The 16,621-nt window shown below is 41.6% G+C and overlaps 1 protein-coding gene across 1 annotated transcript in view; it reads left to right on the top strand.

The window, feature by feature from the left end:
* DNAH7 (dynein axonemal heavy chain 7) overlaps positions 1–16,621 on the top strand; it is a 2,019,015-nt gene that overhangs the window by 571,095 nt on the left and 1,431,299 nt on the right. The window lies entirely within an intron of this gene.

The following is a 16,621-nucleotide window of genomic DNA, read 5'->3' as shown; positions in this document are numbered from 1 at the left end:
CCCTCCCTCCCGCTGTGGTTGTGTCTGGTCTTTTTGATAACCGGCATGGCGAGGGTGGTAGGGATTTATGTAATAAACATAGAAAAAATACTAGCTTTGAGATAACCTATCGGGAGGCAGGATTGCCTCACTTGTGTAAGGACTGGGACGAGGAGGACCTTAATCTGGGTAATGAAGATTACCAGTAAGTAATTACATATTAATGCAAATATGGTGGTTTACACACGTATGTTTCATCTGGTGCTTCATGCTCCATGAAATGGTTACCAAAAACATTGGTAAGCCTCTGCAACAAATTTCCAGAGGTGAAATATAGTGAATTATTTTGGAATTTTGTATTTGTATTATAAAGTGAAGTTGATGTCTCTTCTAGTGTCATTTTTATGTCTGGGTTTGGACCACTTTGTTATCAATACTTCAGAAAAGACAGAATAAAAGTAACAGAAGGGAAAAGGGTGTTAACCAGCCAGCTTCATCCATTGGGCATAGGCGCTAGAAGTAGAGAGGAGGGGGTGCTGCAGCACCCCAAAAAATAACCATGCTGGAGTTCGTAAGGTGAATGAGCAATAGAAATGCCTTTGAATTTTGTTTATCTTTTCACATTTGCTGTGCGTTCAAAGACACATGTCAGAATTCAAGCTGACGTCTGTCAGATTGCTTCTTACTTAGAAACTGGTGTTTACTATTATTTTCCTGACCACAAAATTAGAGAATTTTGTAAATGTGACCTAGGTGACAATCTTCCTGGGGTACAGGAAATGAAAGGAAAGTCTGTACGATGTCAGTTTTTTTCTAACACACAATAACATTTAAATACCTGTAAATTAACTATATATCAGCAATTCGGGTTGCACATTGTTTCCAATTCTGAAATGTGATGGAAACAAAGAGTTTAATAGGATCAAAACCGATCAAGATCCTTTACTTGATGAAGCACAAATGATAAATATTTGCTGAAATCTTATTTCTCAACCATGTTGTTTGTGGCTGTATAATTGTACCTGTAAAACTGCATGTCTATGCAAATTTAGTATCCATTTCAGTGGAAAATGTGCTGTATGTAAATGACAAGAATAAGAAAGACTGGGGGTTGGGCCCGCTGGGGAAGAGGGTAGGTCGGGCCACTGTGAACTGTACGAAAGTGTTTTTTTTTTACCTATGCCTCTATGAAGAATTTCACAGTGAATGATAGCTTTGGGTAAACCAAAATTTATTAGTTTATCCTGACAATTAAGTCTATCAGTTTCATTCAATTTAAGTTTTAGATTATTTTAGTACAGGCAAGCCAAAGGGCATTATCAACTTCATGTGCTGCCATATAGTGCCGCATTGCACAATTAGTAAAAAAACAAGTCATAAATATAGTAAACACATTACTACACAAGAAAACAATACATTAATGAACAAATGAAAAGTGTCAAAGTGCTCACAATTTTAGTAAAACATGGAACTATTACTCAGTAATACAGTATCAATCAAAGATGTCGAATCATCTCTTGAACAAAAAGCGGTATAGAAATTATTTCAAACCAATACAAAGTTCAACCACTTATGTACAGAAAAAGAGTTAAGCATAAATGGAAGCGTATCCTCTATGCACACAAACACGGGATCAATCTCCTCACAGGATGGACGTTCGAACGTCCATCCTGTGAGGAGATTGATCCCGCGTTTGTGTGCATAGAGGATACGCTTCCAAAAAACCAAAACGAAGAATTCAAATACACTCGACAATATGCAGCGGCAGTGAAGCCCGCCCTGGGTCGCGTTTAAAAAAACGTGATCCGCACGAAGATATTTATTGGTGGCAGGAAGTTAGAAGCGTCGTTCGTTGAAAACGCGACAGTGAGCAGCCACGGCCTAGACCACAGTTCACTACAAGTGCAGCCTTGGAATTTGAAATCACCAGTTTCCATGGACCAGACTCATACAGCCCTGATGAGAGTCTTTTGATTTACCCACGGGACTCGAAACGCGTCGGCATTTATATTGATTGACATTTAATGCCAGCGATTTATGCTTAACTCTTTTTCTGTACATAAGTGGTTGAACTTTGTATTGGTTTGAAATAATTTCTATACCGCTTTTTGTTCAAGAGATGATTCGACATCTTTGATTGATACTGTATTACTGAGTAATAGTTCCATGTTTTACTAAAATTGTGAGCACTTTGACACTTTTCATTTGTTCATTAATGTATTGTTTTCTTGTGTAGTAATGTGTTTACTATATTTATGACTTGTTTTTTTGCTAATTGTGCAATGCGGCACTATATGGCAGCACATGAAGTTGATAATGCCCTTTGGCTTGCCTGTACTAAAATAATCTAAAACTTAAATTGAATGAAACTGATAGACTTAATTGTCAGGATAAACTAATAAATTTTGGTTTACCCAAAGCTATCATTCACTGTGAAATTCTTCATAGAGGCATAGGTAAAAAAAAAACACTTTCGTACAGTATGTAAATGACAGCACTACAACGCCAGTGCTCCAAAATACACCTCCGGCTAGGTAGCAAACCCTTACTACTCTCCTGTTGAATTGGCTTGGCATGTTTGCTCAACATACATTTTGTGGGACACTTGGATTTTGCATTATCTGTATGACTTCAGTGAGATAACATTAATGGCTGCTACACTATACAGAAAACTGTTGCAGCATCACTGCCATTGGGAGTCCCATTTTTGCCAATTGGCCTTTGCTTGAATGGGCTAAGCAGATGAGAACGCATTGAATGTGGACTCCTTCTTCCTGGCCACTCTGAAATTTACAGTTCTAGGTGCCTTAGGAATACAAGGAGTTAGGATCAACTATTATTTACCAAATTACATTGTAATCCATTTGGTCACACAGCAAAACTCAGATTTAATTGATAGGATTAAGTATAGATGTATTACAAATTGAAAGCACAGCTGATCTAAATCAGCTGCAGAAACATAGTATAAAACTACAGAATCACTGGAGGATAGCTAAAGCAACGAAAATAATTGATCCACAATGACAGGAAACAAATGAGGGATTTGGTAGCAGCAAAGTATAGAATGGGGAAAAAACTTTGAGCAGTAGATTGAAAGTTAGAACCTCTTGCCCACACATGAGGCTATCTGAGAAAACTTACTAATCCCTGTTCTACCTCGGGATCAAGAAAACCCTATTAATTCAGGAAAGCAGAGAAAGGTGTCAGCGTAGTAAAACTTCTGTAGACATTCTCAAAAGTAAAGTATATTGTATAGCATGAATCTACACAACAGAGAGGTTTCAAAGAGGTCTGTACTTCTTGGAGTCTGAAGGGAATCTGAACCAAGCCGAAGTGCAATACACATGTATATCCACCAAAGAACCTTCAAAAATCCCAGATCATGTGCCCAATTAATTCTTATCCTCAAACATATAACTTGGCAGAGACACTTGAGATTTTTTTCCTTTGGTCCACATATTAAACGTCCTTGGATTTCTCCTGTCACTGCATTCCGCTCGGACTGTAGTCGTCCGTTTATCCGTTAGTTTTCTTATCTTTGCCAAAAGATACTCCTTCCAAGCTTTGCTATCTCTTTCACACTGTGCGTCTTTCTTTAACCATGCACACATTAACTGCATCTGCAGAGGAGAGAAAAACATTGACCCCAAAGCAAGCATTCATGTTAAATTTAAACATTGGGAAATCAAAAACCTTAAGGCCTTTGATGAACTTCAATACGTGCTTATATGCATGAATACAGGTACATATACAATTACGATATAATTGTAGAGCACTATTCAAATGGATGCACTTTCAGTTATGTAAAGAAATATGTGATCATATAAGAAATACAATGTTATTCAAACTAAACGTATATAGATATATATGAGAACTGCGATTCGTTGTTACTGTAAACAAAAAAAATTATATACACACTCATATAAATGTGGATATTACATTGTAGATGCACTTATGAAAAATTGTCCAAGTGCACCACATTGCATGATTAAGGTTACATCACACGAGTACAAAAGGCCATACGTAAACATATATGTGTCTTAGTTAAACATTAACGGGTGAAGCGAAAATTATACTGCTCCACAGTCTCCTATGTTATTTTACACACTGTTACCTTATGCTATTGACTTTCCTTTAAGTTTTTGGTGACATATCACCAAGTGGTTCCTTTGTCAGACAGCAGCTATTACAGCAGTGGTACCTTCCACGCCTCTGCTGGTGGTTGTTCAGACCAAAACCAGAGCTGCTGTCAGTTCCGTCCGATACCCCCGACCTTCCTGTCACTCTTCACTGCTGCTGCCCTGTTGCCTCTAAGCCACAGCCCCCCCTCCTGCTTATCACAGCTCTTCCAAACAGCCACAAGCATATTCCTGGCTTTGCTTGCGCCCACTCACCAAAGAGTCCGCGTGCCAGGCACCTACAGGAGTAGCTTTCACTGATTACACATTGGCCCAGCCAAACAGGTTATGTATCCCTGCTTATTGGACCTGACCCAGTTGATCCATTAACACCTGTCATTGAAGGGCTTATTGCTGATATCCCTCTCGACACATTGACCCACAAGAACAGGAGCAGCTTGAGTCACCGCTCATTTGATATTTCAACAGAAACCTGTTTGTTTAGTATTCTGTATCCCAGCATCCATCTGTGTCTGCAATGAGCGTGTCTGCTGCTTAATGTTCAGCGTGCCTGAAAGCTCCTTGTGATTATGCCACCAGGCCACTCGGGGCCGGCTTTTGGGAGGTGCGAGCGGTGCCAAGGTCAAGAGGGCGCCATTTGTGCTCTAAAATCGTCACGAGTCACTTCGCCCAAAAGCCTGCACTGTTAAACACTGTTGTCCCTCTTTCTATTCCACAATGTTAATCTTCACTCCGCTCTCTGCAGCATATGAAAGGTCAGAGTAGGTCAACTTTTTATCTCAAGCAAAAAATGTCCTGTTAAAAATAATATAAATGATATTGTGCAACTTTCAATTTAAAAAATGTGTTCAGACCTTGCCTGTTAATTTCTTTCTTCTTCTGTGTCCTGTACATGCTGTGTTCTATCATGTATGTGGGACTTCAATTTGTGTTTTATTAACCCCTTCGCTGCGGGGGTTAATTTCCCGCTGTGCTGGGGGGAGGGGGGCGTGCACGGCGCCCGCATGCTCATGACGAACTGAGCTCGTCATGAGGCACGGCGCTCCTGTGCTCATGACGAGCTCAGCTTGTCACAGGTGCATTACCTGCCGTGGAACGCTCAGCACAGCAGGGGAATTATCCCCGCATGCGAGCGTTCCACGGCTCATGACGAGCTGAGCTCGTCATGAGCACCGGAGCGCTGTGGCTCATGACGAGCTCAGCTCGTCATGAGCATGGAAGAGGTTAACACTCAGTCAAAATAGTTATATATACCAAGCACTGACAAACAATCTCGATTAATTGGTGCAACATGGTATGGTACACGGACCCAGGAAAACACACCCACGAAGACCATTTTCTCCCAAGTCCAACAGATGTTGACCATGCACACAAATCACCAAGCATACAGTTATTAAAAAGTGAAAATAGACCAACATTTATACACAAACTTGTGCAACAGGTTGCATAGGGGAGTTTACATCAGTGGCACAAAGTAAGCTGCCAACAAAAAGCAGAGTGTGATATGTATTAGTGAGAACAGGGTGAAGCGCAGCAGTAGAATACTCAGATTTGCATCATAGTGATGTACCTGTGGGGAGGAGCAATAGGTAATAGGCATAAAAGTAGCACTAGTGACACAACTTAGGAGAGGACAAGGTGCTCAGCCTCACTGGAAGACTCGTTGCTGTGCCTAATGAAAGCACGGAGTGCTGCAAATCAAAGGAACACCGTGTGCTGTGTCGTAACATCTGTTCCCCATCTAATCCTTATTTAATTTACATGATATTTGAGCGTATATTTTATATATGCTAAAATCTATCCTGTATATATTTAAATATGCAGTTAAGAAACCATAGAACTCAACACAAAAAATAATGTTCGTTTGAGGGGGCGCCAGCAATGATTGTCGCACAGGGCGCCACAACCTCAAAGGCTGGCCCTGGGGCAACTCTTGGGATCAGCATGCCCAAAGGTTCTCTGCATTCCTGCCACTAGGCGTCTGTTGGTTTTGGTGCTCCTTCTGATCCTGCCCCTGAGATGCTGCTGGCTTTCAGCCACTTAGGAGCTCTTTCTGATTGTGTAGCCGACCAGCAGCTAAGGAGCATTATGAAAGTCAGTAGGTCTGTCTTTTAACTGAGAATGCAAGTCAGACCTTTCAACTTTATAAATGCTCGTTTTACTTATCGGTATCATGCACTTTCTTTGCATTTACCCTATTCAGGCCTTCCCCTAATCCTCCGTAGAGGTCAAAATCATTGTAGCTGCACTAAAATTCACAGTTTATGGGTGTAATTCCTGGTGATCCTAAAATCTAGGCCTGCAGCCTTTATAAATTCAGATGGAAGTTACGACTCGGGAAAACACACTTGTACATCAGTAGGGAAACAGACTCTCCCAGGATGATCAAGCACACAGTCATAACAATGTAGGTTTGCACAGCGATCACAACTTGATGCTAGCATACGTAAACTTATTCACCAAAATGTTTGGAAAAAGTATATAAATGAGGGGTAGAAAATGTAGAAAGTATTACTTTTTTCAGTCAATTCATCTTTGCATCATCATAGACTTAAACTACGAGTCACACCCATTAAAAGTATATTCTCAGGCATTTGAAATCCATTGGGTGCGATAATTGATTTTTGTTGGACCTGGCCCTTTTTGGCAGGTTCACCCCAAAACTTTTTGCTTTTGCCTAGCCTATTTCTGTAACCTGGTGTTGGTGATTTTAGGTCTCTGCGCACTTTCTCACTGTGGTACCGTGTAAAGTGCGTGAGCTCTCTGTGTGTGTGGTGAGTGACCTGCCCTCCCATAGGAATGCATGGGGAATATGTGTGACCATGGTAGTTCCTGATGTGCGGGGAGTGCAGGGTCGAGTTTGGTATGTACAAACTCATGAGATTGAATGCTGCGCGATGATGTGTGCAGCGTGAATGTGTCTAGTGTGGAAGTGCCACTTCTAGAAGTAGGCATGTTTGTGTAATTTGTGTTTTGCGTGTGATTGGCTGGAGCTGGCTGGTGAGCCTGGCTCCAGGAGTCTGGATGGGTCTGCCCCGATGGTGAGTGGAGAGATTAACATGCTGATGTGAGGGAGGGGTGCACCTGGGACCTGAATAGGGCTGGGCTTTCCCCACACAATGCTGGCTCCGCCCCCTGTGGTGCAACTGATGACCCTAGCCTGACTAGTGAATGGGAGGGGTGGCTGAGCACATCAAAAGTGCTCCCAAACCAGCTGCGCCTGGTTCCCCCCCCACCCTGCAGACACAGACAAAGGGAAATGCTGTATAAAAAGGGTGCTGTGACACCCTGAAGATGTTCTTGTCTTGCTACTTGAATCCTGCCAAGGGCGTGCTGCTGCTTGGACCCAGGGGAAGGCTTGCCTCCCTGGGCCCTGCCCAGCCCCTGGATACCTGATGGACTTTGCTGTTAGGACCTTTACTTGGACCTCGTTGCTGGGACCCTTCTTGCTGTAGGGGTCACTTCTGGGGCCTCTGATGGTTTCTGTGCCCCAGCGCCTCGTGGGCACTTTATTTTCCCATGTGTGGGCAGAGCGCTGTTGTTTTCCCTCGGGGAAGCGCTCCTACCCTTGTCATTGCCTCGCAGATGCCACCCTGCCTTATGCCCGCAGTTACACATTTTTATGTAAGGGTGCCACCCCTTTTTGATAGGCGCCTTAACGGGTGCCCACCCCGTTTCTACTTTTATTTCGTGCACCGAGGGTGCCCACCCCTCGGTGCAGCCCCGCAAAGAGAGTGCGGCCGCAGTCGCGGCGAAAACGGAAGTCAGGCACTGTGGTGCCTGACGGCGGGCGGGACTTCCGGTTTCGCTAGGGAAGTCCCGCGCCTCCGCCGGCACCAGAAAGAGGAGAAAGCAGGGCTCACTTGTCCCGTGAGAGCCCTGCGTGTGAGAAGTGCCGCGTAGGAAGGAGCATGGTGGCCAAGGGTGCAGGCGGGGCTCCGGTGGTTGAGGAGAGCCCTGCGCTGCCCAAAGGAGACCGAGCTTGAGGACGTCCGAGGAGCCCCACTGAGGAGGGCTCCCCAGTGCCACACCCGTGCCGAGAGAAGAGGAGGCAGCATGGAGCTGCTGCCCCGCCGCACAGCGAAGAGCCCGCGAGGAGCCCCGCCAGAAGAGAGCAGCCGGTGAGTGAGACAGGCTGGGGCGGGCTCCTTAGGGGCTACTGCTGGTGCGTGGGACGGGCGCAGCATGAAGTACATTTAGGGCGGCCCCGGATGGCAGTGGCCCGCCCCACCATTTTCAGTGCCCGCATTCTTTGTTTCCAGCTGCCCCCGTGTTGGCAGGGGTAAGCTGCAATGAGGGGCATGATTGTTTTGGGAGCCAGAGTGCTCCGAGGGGCATGATTGTTTTTGGAGCCAGAGTGCTCTGAGGGGCACATTGCTTTAGGGCCTAGAGGGCTCCACCGATGGGCAAGTGTTGGCTCAGAGCCTAGAGGGCTCCCCTGTGCGCTACATGTTTTCTAGAGCCTGTGTGGCCCCTGCATTGGCACAGTGTTGTTCCAGGGCTAGTGAGAGCCCAGGCCGCAGTTTTTGATTCCCAGCTGCCCAGCAATTAGTGGGCAGCTGCACCGTTTAGGCGCCATTTAAGTGAAAGTCCTTGTGAGGGACGGAGTGGCACAGAGGTGCCAGGCCTTCTACAGCTGCGCAGCACTTAGTGCCAGCTGCAACGTTTAGGCCCTGTTACTGTTCCCAGCTGCCCAGCAATTAGTGGGCAGCTGCAATGTTTAGGTTTGCGCCGGTGGCGCACCCCTGACTGGCGCTGCGTGGCAGCGCGCCCTGACATTCTGGACACAAGGTATTTGAGCCCCTTCTTGAGATGGCCAGTTGGCCAGGGGGCTGGTATGTGGGTAGGGCGCAAGGCCCTAATGTGATTTCTGCGCAATGTGATTTTACTATGTTTAGAATGGTAATTGCCTAATGTGATGTTTGCGCAATGTGATGTTACTATGATTATGAGGTTATTTTACCTATGTAGGTTTATGTTAGTGAGAATTTGTTTCACTGTGAGTTACTCCCCTAAATGTGATTTATTCTTAGGAGGCAGAGTCTAATGTGTTTAGACTAGTGAGGAGATTGCCTACTGTATTTTTACTGGTTAGGCCTAAATGTGATTGCTGCGTAATGTGCTTTGCCGTTATGCTTGTGTTATACTTCTAAAGGTGCTTATGCTTAGAAGTTTGCTTTGCCTAGTATGTTATACTAGAGAGCTTGTGTCCATGCATGATCTATGCCTATGGTTATTAGTATTGCGTAGTGTGTATCTACCTGTTACCAGTGGTTACTGGTTGTGATCTATAATTGTCAGTTTGTGTTACAGTTATTCTAAGTGCTGGTTCTACTAAGTGCTGATTCTGACAGTGGCCCACGTAGCCCTGTCCTGGTGTAAATAATCCCTTGTGAATATTGCCCGTGCCAGTTGGCACAATGTATATTGTGTGTTTACTATCTGATGTGTTTTGACAATACAAAAGTTCAATGACTTTAATTCATTCACTACAAGACTGTAATGTTGATAGACGTGGCCCCTAACTATACAAAGAGACTGTTGTGCCTTTTGGTAATGGAGTGGAAATCTTGCCAATCTAGATAAGCAGGAGGGACTGTTGGAGAGATTGTGCCTCTTTTGGCACATGCAAAAGGTGTTTGTCTAGTGTGGTGGGAGAGTCATCTAGGTGTGGGGTACTTGTTGCATCTCATTGGCTTTGCACACTGAGGTTTGTGTAAAGGCTAACCCTACAACAGGCGTGAGTTAGGCTGTCAACCATTGTTTTTCATTGACTTACAAACCAGGATGTGTCCTTGCTCCGGAAAAAAGACAGATAGAGGTGTGTAATACGCAGAGACACAGGACTGTCTCTCGATGCATTGCCTTTCAGAAGATAGAAATAGGTCACTCAGTTCCGCAACGCCGTAGGCTGTCTTCCAACGCCGTAGGAACTCCACTGTCAATCTCACCATTTGAAAGCTGAGCGGGGGTGTAGGGTCTTTAGCAAGGCAGGAGCAGGCTGATGAGATACATCAGCAACTTAAGACTGACTTGGGGTTTGATGCTGCCTGAAATGCAAAATAACTTTCCTGAGATTTATAAACCCTGTTTATGTGCAAAGGGACCAGTGCCCAGGGTGCATTTGCACTCTAGATGTAGCAAAAGAAAGAACCGCATATGATTAGAACAATTTATGAAGTAATTTTCTTTCTGATTTATAGATGTGAATACTGTGAGTCTTTTGAACTTGTATGCCTGGAGGCTTTCTGAACAGCAAAGAGAATGAGTCAACATTTTATTCATGTTAACAGTCAGAGAACGTGGCACATGAAGATTTTGAAGCTTGTTGGTTGACTTACAGCCTTATCAAATTGAAATGAAATGAAATGAAAAAGGGATTTATAAAGCGCATGGCTGCCCGGGAGCGTCCCAGCGCTAGTGAGAGTGCTAGCGGAAGTGGGAGGAGAGGTTATGGGAACAGCCAAGTTTTAAGAAGCTTGCGAAACGTAAAATGGTTGGGTTCGGCGCGCAGGGACTGGGGGAGGGAGTTCCACAGCTTGGGGGCGTTATAGGAGAAAAGACGGCCTCCTGTGCGGGTCCTCTTGACATGCAAGCACTTCTAGACAAAACCCTTAGTGGATAAGAAGAATTGCTTGCTTTAACACTTGCTGATCAAAGGCCCTCTTCACCTTCTTGGGTGTGTGTTTCTCAACTCTCTCTTTAAAAACAGTGGTGCTAATAGAAAGCTGTGTGTCGATTGCCAATAACTAGCTCTATAAAAGAGCAGTATTAGGTCGGTATTTCTACCTCCTGTGGCTCTAAGAACTTTGACCTAGATCTGTTCACAAAGGGTTTCAGCGGAGGCCCTTTCATTCTCCCCAGTCCATGCCTTACATTAAATTCTTCGTTGTTAAGCAACAGCTGCATAGTTAGAGAGAAATACAGCACTGACTGACTAGTATCGGGAGCTTAACAGGAGTTCTGCAATGCTCGATGCTGACAAAGGGAACATTTCTTCAAACCTTGAAAAAAGCCTGCAGAAGATACCACGATTGCTATGCGAGCAAGTTGTATCATTTGAATTGAAGAGGGTAGCAACGTGATGCATATTCCCAGTGTTGACAAGACTATTTTCGCTTGCAGTTATGTGTGGACTGGTTCACTGATAGAATATCGATGCCCAGAATATCCCCATACACAAATATTGATGCAAAAATATCAATGTCAAAAATATCGACATCCTATATTTAATATTGTAAGTACAAACATATCGAAACAAAAATATTGATGTAAAAAATATATAGATGTAAAAAAATTCGATTTTTTTAAAAATAAATAATAATGTTAGATATATTAAATAATAAAATTAACTTAAAACTATTTAGATTTATATACATTTTAACAATATAGTAAAATACATTTAATTTAAAAAATATTTAAACATATATATATCAAATGTAATATATATCGATTTACTTTAAAACAATTAAACTTAGTTTTAATTTCTTTATAATAAATATATAAAAATGTACACTCATTTATATATATATATATATATATATATATATATATATATATATATATATATATATATATATATATATATATATATGTATATATATATATGTATTGCAACACATCCAACTATCCAGTTGAAGAAATGGCAAGCACACTGGAATCCGTTATGAAAATTCTTTAATGCAAACCCCCCTTCACCCCTGACAGACGCGTTTCGCTAATCCAGCTTCGTCAAAAAAAAAAAAAATATATATATATATATATATATATATATGGAAGCTCCCTCGTTCGAAGAATATATATATATATATATATATGAAAGAAAACACTCCCAAAGCCACCTCCAATCACGCTGACCGGCGAAGAAACAAAGGAGACGGACCACAGGATCTGGCCACAGATGTATTTTACTGGCGCATGTTAACAACAACAGCAATGACCCGTTTCGGGCTCGTGGGCCCTTGATCACATGCCATGTATATATATATACATATACGTACACTTATAACAAAATCTAATTAAAAAAAACTATGTTATAAATTAAAATATTACAATATTTAACAGTCTTTAAAATTACATTTAACACTCCATCGAGTGCAACAGTAGGGACAGTGTTGGATAGTGGAGGGGTAAAAATTACTATTCCCACTCCAGTGAGTGCAACAGTAGAGAAAGTGTTGTATGGCGGAGGGGTAAAAATACTATTCCCACTTCAGTGAGTGCAACAGTAGAGAAAGTGTTGGCTAGCGGAGGGGTAAAAATGACTATTCACACTCCAGTTTGTGCAACAGTAGGGAAAGTGTTGGATAGCGGAGGGGTAAAAATTAATATTTCCACTAGAGTCAGTACAAAATTAAAAAATAAACAAATTAACAACAACACAAATGATTTTTTTTTTAAATATATAAAAAGTTTAAAAAATGACAAAAGATAGAAACAGATTTAAAAATATTCAAAAATCATTTTAAAACAAAAAACTATTTTTAATAGAATTCTTTTTAAACAAAATCATTATTTATTACATAAATGTAATATATTTTATTTCCTACACTATAACACCACACAATCCACAACTCACATTTAAAGTTTTAAAAAAAATAAACCTCCATAATTAACATAATTACCAATTAAACAAATATTATAAATCTACATTTTTTTAAACAAATAAAAATGTGTTTACTCCCCAATCATTACCCCTATAAAACCAAAACACACAAAATAACAATAAACGCTTACCATATATATTTATCAATTGAAAAAAATTATTAATCAACTAATTATTAATTAATTAAACATAAATTACTTTCAACTCTCTACCCCAATAAACACCACAACCCACACCTAAAAATCATTACACAATTTCCATAAGTAATTGTACATTAATAAATTAATATCAATTAACAACTTATTAATTAATTTAAAATAATTTACTTCCCACCCTTTACCACTATAAACCCCACAACTTACATCAAAAATGAATTGTTCAATTGAGATATTTTAATTTTAATGAATTAGCATTAATTAACAATTATTTAATTATAAATACATTACTTCCCACCCTATTCTATTATTAACATAATTACAAATTAATTACTTATTAAGTAACAACCAATAATAAATATTTAATAATAAAATAACTCCCACACTTAACACTACAGAATATAAATTAAATAAATATGAATAAATAGAAAATATTAATCCATGTATTATTAAATTACTTCCCACCCTATTCCCCTATAAACCTACAACCCGCTCCTAAACAAATGACACAACCTAATTGGCAATTAATTAATTCATAATAATTAACAGCCAAGTAATTAATAAGTAATAATAAAGTAACTCCCACAATTGACACTATAAAATATAAATTAAATAAATATGAATACATAGAAAATATTAATACATTTATTATAATTAAATTACTTCCCAACCTATTCCCCTATAAACCCACAACCCATTCCCCCCAGAAAATGACACAATTAACATAATTGCCAATTAATTAAAAATAATTAACAACCAAATAATAAATAATTAATAATACATTAATTCCCATAATTAACCCTATAAAATCTAAATTAAATAAATACTAATACATAAAAAATAATCATTAATGTATTGTAATTAAATTACTTCCCACCCTCTTTCCCTATAAACCCACAACCCGCTACAGAACTTAAAAACTAAAATTTTATTAAGATAAAAGTATTAACTACTAAAAATGTAACACATATATTAAAAAACAAAACAAATTCTTATACAAAAAAATAGATCACATACTATTAAAATACATACTAGAATACATAAAACTAATTAAAACATCGATATTTTAAACAACTATATTTTTGCAAGCGATATTAACAACTTCGATATTTCCAAAAGCAAGATTTCTTACCTGCAAGTCTATATTATTGACCACGAAATTCTTCCTGTTGATATTTCTGTATCACGGTATTTAAAACTCGATATTTGTGTATGTCGACATTTTAAACTCGATATTCTTTCTGGACACCGCATGGTCTTACAGGACCCAAAAAATTGCTCCGTTGTGGGAAACTTTTGAAGATCAGTTTTTCTAAGTTAAGATGTTGAAAAAGTGTGTGTATACATGGTTTGATTTCAATATATGTTTCATGATCTAATGAGCAATTTGTTTCAGTTGGTTTGATGAATAAACGTCGTAGAAACTTTGTTAGAGCGCACTAGGGGCATAAAACAGGCACCTGTAGCCGATGCAGCGTGGGGGTGAGGAAGGCAATCCTCCCAAGTGCCCCAAACTCTTCAAGGAGGCCAATTCAGACCAAGGGCAATAAATATCTGTGAGATATGGGAGACAAGGGGCCTCTCATCACATTCTTGGGGGCGGGGGGGGTCCCCAACATTTTACATTACGCCACTGGAACAAACAGAACATAAATTCAATCCTATCTCCCAGAACATAGGGGTCCATGTCCGCACGCCACCGTCACGGACAACGGGATCGACCGCCAGAGGTGCGGCAGTCCCTCTATGTCCATTACGATGCGACCACCTCCCCGGAGTTCGCATCCTGCACAGTTAACATTGTGGCGGGCAGTGCTGCAAGCAGCATCCGCCACAATGTCAAATGTGCATGTTGTGCATTGGTATGCACAACATGACAGGCAACGCGCGGTGCCTGCCACCTTGCGCATGCCAATGTAGGGGGTACCATAGGTACTCCCAAGTACACCCCCCCACCCCTCCGGGGGCCCGTAACAGGCCCCCACTGTGAATTTCCACATGCCTTTCCATGGCGGAGTCTCTGCCATGGAAAAGCCTTTCCGCGTGCCCATCATAATATGGAAGGCGGTGTTATGTCCCTTTTCCGCCCGGCCAGCAATCCTACCAGAGGAAAAGCAGCGGACGGACTTTCCGTCCGCCACGGAGCCCCTCACCATACTAATATGGCGGGGGCCACCCATTATGCTGATGACCCTCATAGTGAGCATAGCCTATTTGTTACTGCCATGCCTTCCCACCCACCTCTATCACTTGTCAACAGTCTGATTTAAAGTTGAAATAAAATCTTCCTAAATCTACTTCCAAGGAGGCTATTACATAAAACTGTTTCTCATATAGTTGCCAACCAAAACTTGGATACAATTATTTAATAGTCTGACAATACGAGAAATCACAATAAAAGCTTGTGCCTACATTTGATATTTTTTTTTACAAAAAGATGGGCCTAAAAGAGATATCGCTTTCCAATAACTTAATTGTGGAATAAAACTGAACATTACACCCATATTTCCACATCGTTTATCCAACATTCAATACTACACTCCACGGTTTCATGAGTTATTTGAGTGTGCTTCACAAATACACAGCGCAGCCTGTCCTCTCAAATATCACGCTATCAAACCTCACACCCCACCCTTCTTTTCCTCAGGTCTTTTCCTCTTTCTTACACACTTTTCTGAATTTGAATCTCTTTACAATGTTTTCCTACTGTCAGTTTCTGCTATTCAACCCAAACCCTGTGAAATCTCTTTCAACTTCTCTGAGGTTTGTCACTCAGAGAACATATGTGGAGGATAATAGAAATCTTCAAATCCTAGTAAATCGAGCATAAGCTCACTTGGAGGTTAAGGAATTATTTCTTACGTACTAAGGGGCTCATTACAATGGCGGGCGGACTTGGTCTGCCTGCCACTATAGTGGTATTTGGGACCGCCCGCCAGACATGCGGCGGTCCCACCACTGCGATAAGGATGCGCCCACTATTCTGGCGGGCGCATCCTGGGCCTTAAACATTGCGGGCGGTGCTGCTGGCTGCAGCACCATCTGCAATGTTAAAGGTGCTTGCACCGCATTTCCCTACACCACGTGGCAAGCACCACGCGGTGCCTGCCACTTGGTGCATGGAAATGCAGGGGGATACCATGGGTTCCCCTCAGTGCAGCGACCCCCCCCCCGACACAAGGGGGGCCTGCAACGGGCTCCCAAACCCAATCCCCACCAGCCTTTCCATGGTGGCACCACCGCCATGCAGAGGCCTCTTCAAACCTCTCCATCAAACTGTCTGCCATCCTAATATGGCAGACAGTGCCTGCTAGGCACCGTCACCATATTAGTGTCCCTGCTCCCTCCGCCAGGCAATTGGTGCGATTGCCTCCGACGGAAAGGCGGCGGACTGACTTTTTGTCTGCCGTGGTACCCACCGCCATCCTAATATGGCGGTGGGTAAATCACTATGTGATGGCGGCCCGGCGGCGGCGGTCCTTCCGCCATCATAATGAGACCCTTAGTTTTATAAAGTGTGTCCACAAATGCTAACCAGGAGATTTGACCTCCTAGTAGGGTTAATTTGTGTTTGATTTGATCAAACTGTTGAGTGGGTTGAAGACCTTTGAATTAAAACTAAAACAAATATATTAAATGTCCTTATTAATGGGAAAGAGTGATAGGGTTGTCTGTTATTGTGTTTCCCTGAATTGTATTTTTGAAAAGTACATATTTAAAATATTTGGGAGAAGCATGACTTG

Source organism: Lissotriton helveticus, chromosome 3_1 (genome assembly GCF_964261635.1).
Source record: "Lissotriton helveticus chromosome 3_1, aLisHel1.1, whole genome shotgun sequence".
Lineage (NCBI taxonomy): Eukaryota > Metazoa > Chordata > Amphibia > Caudata > Salamandridae > Lissotriton > Lissotriton helveticus.
The sequence above is the reverse complement of the archived record's forward strand: the minus strand, read 5'-3'. Positions and strand labels throughout refer to the sequence as shown.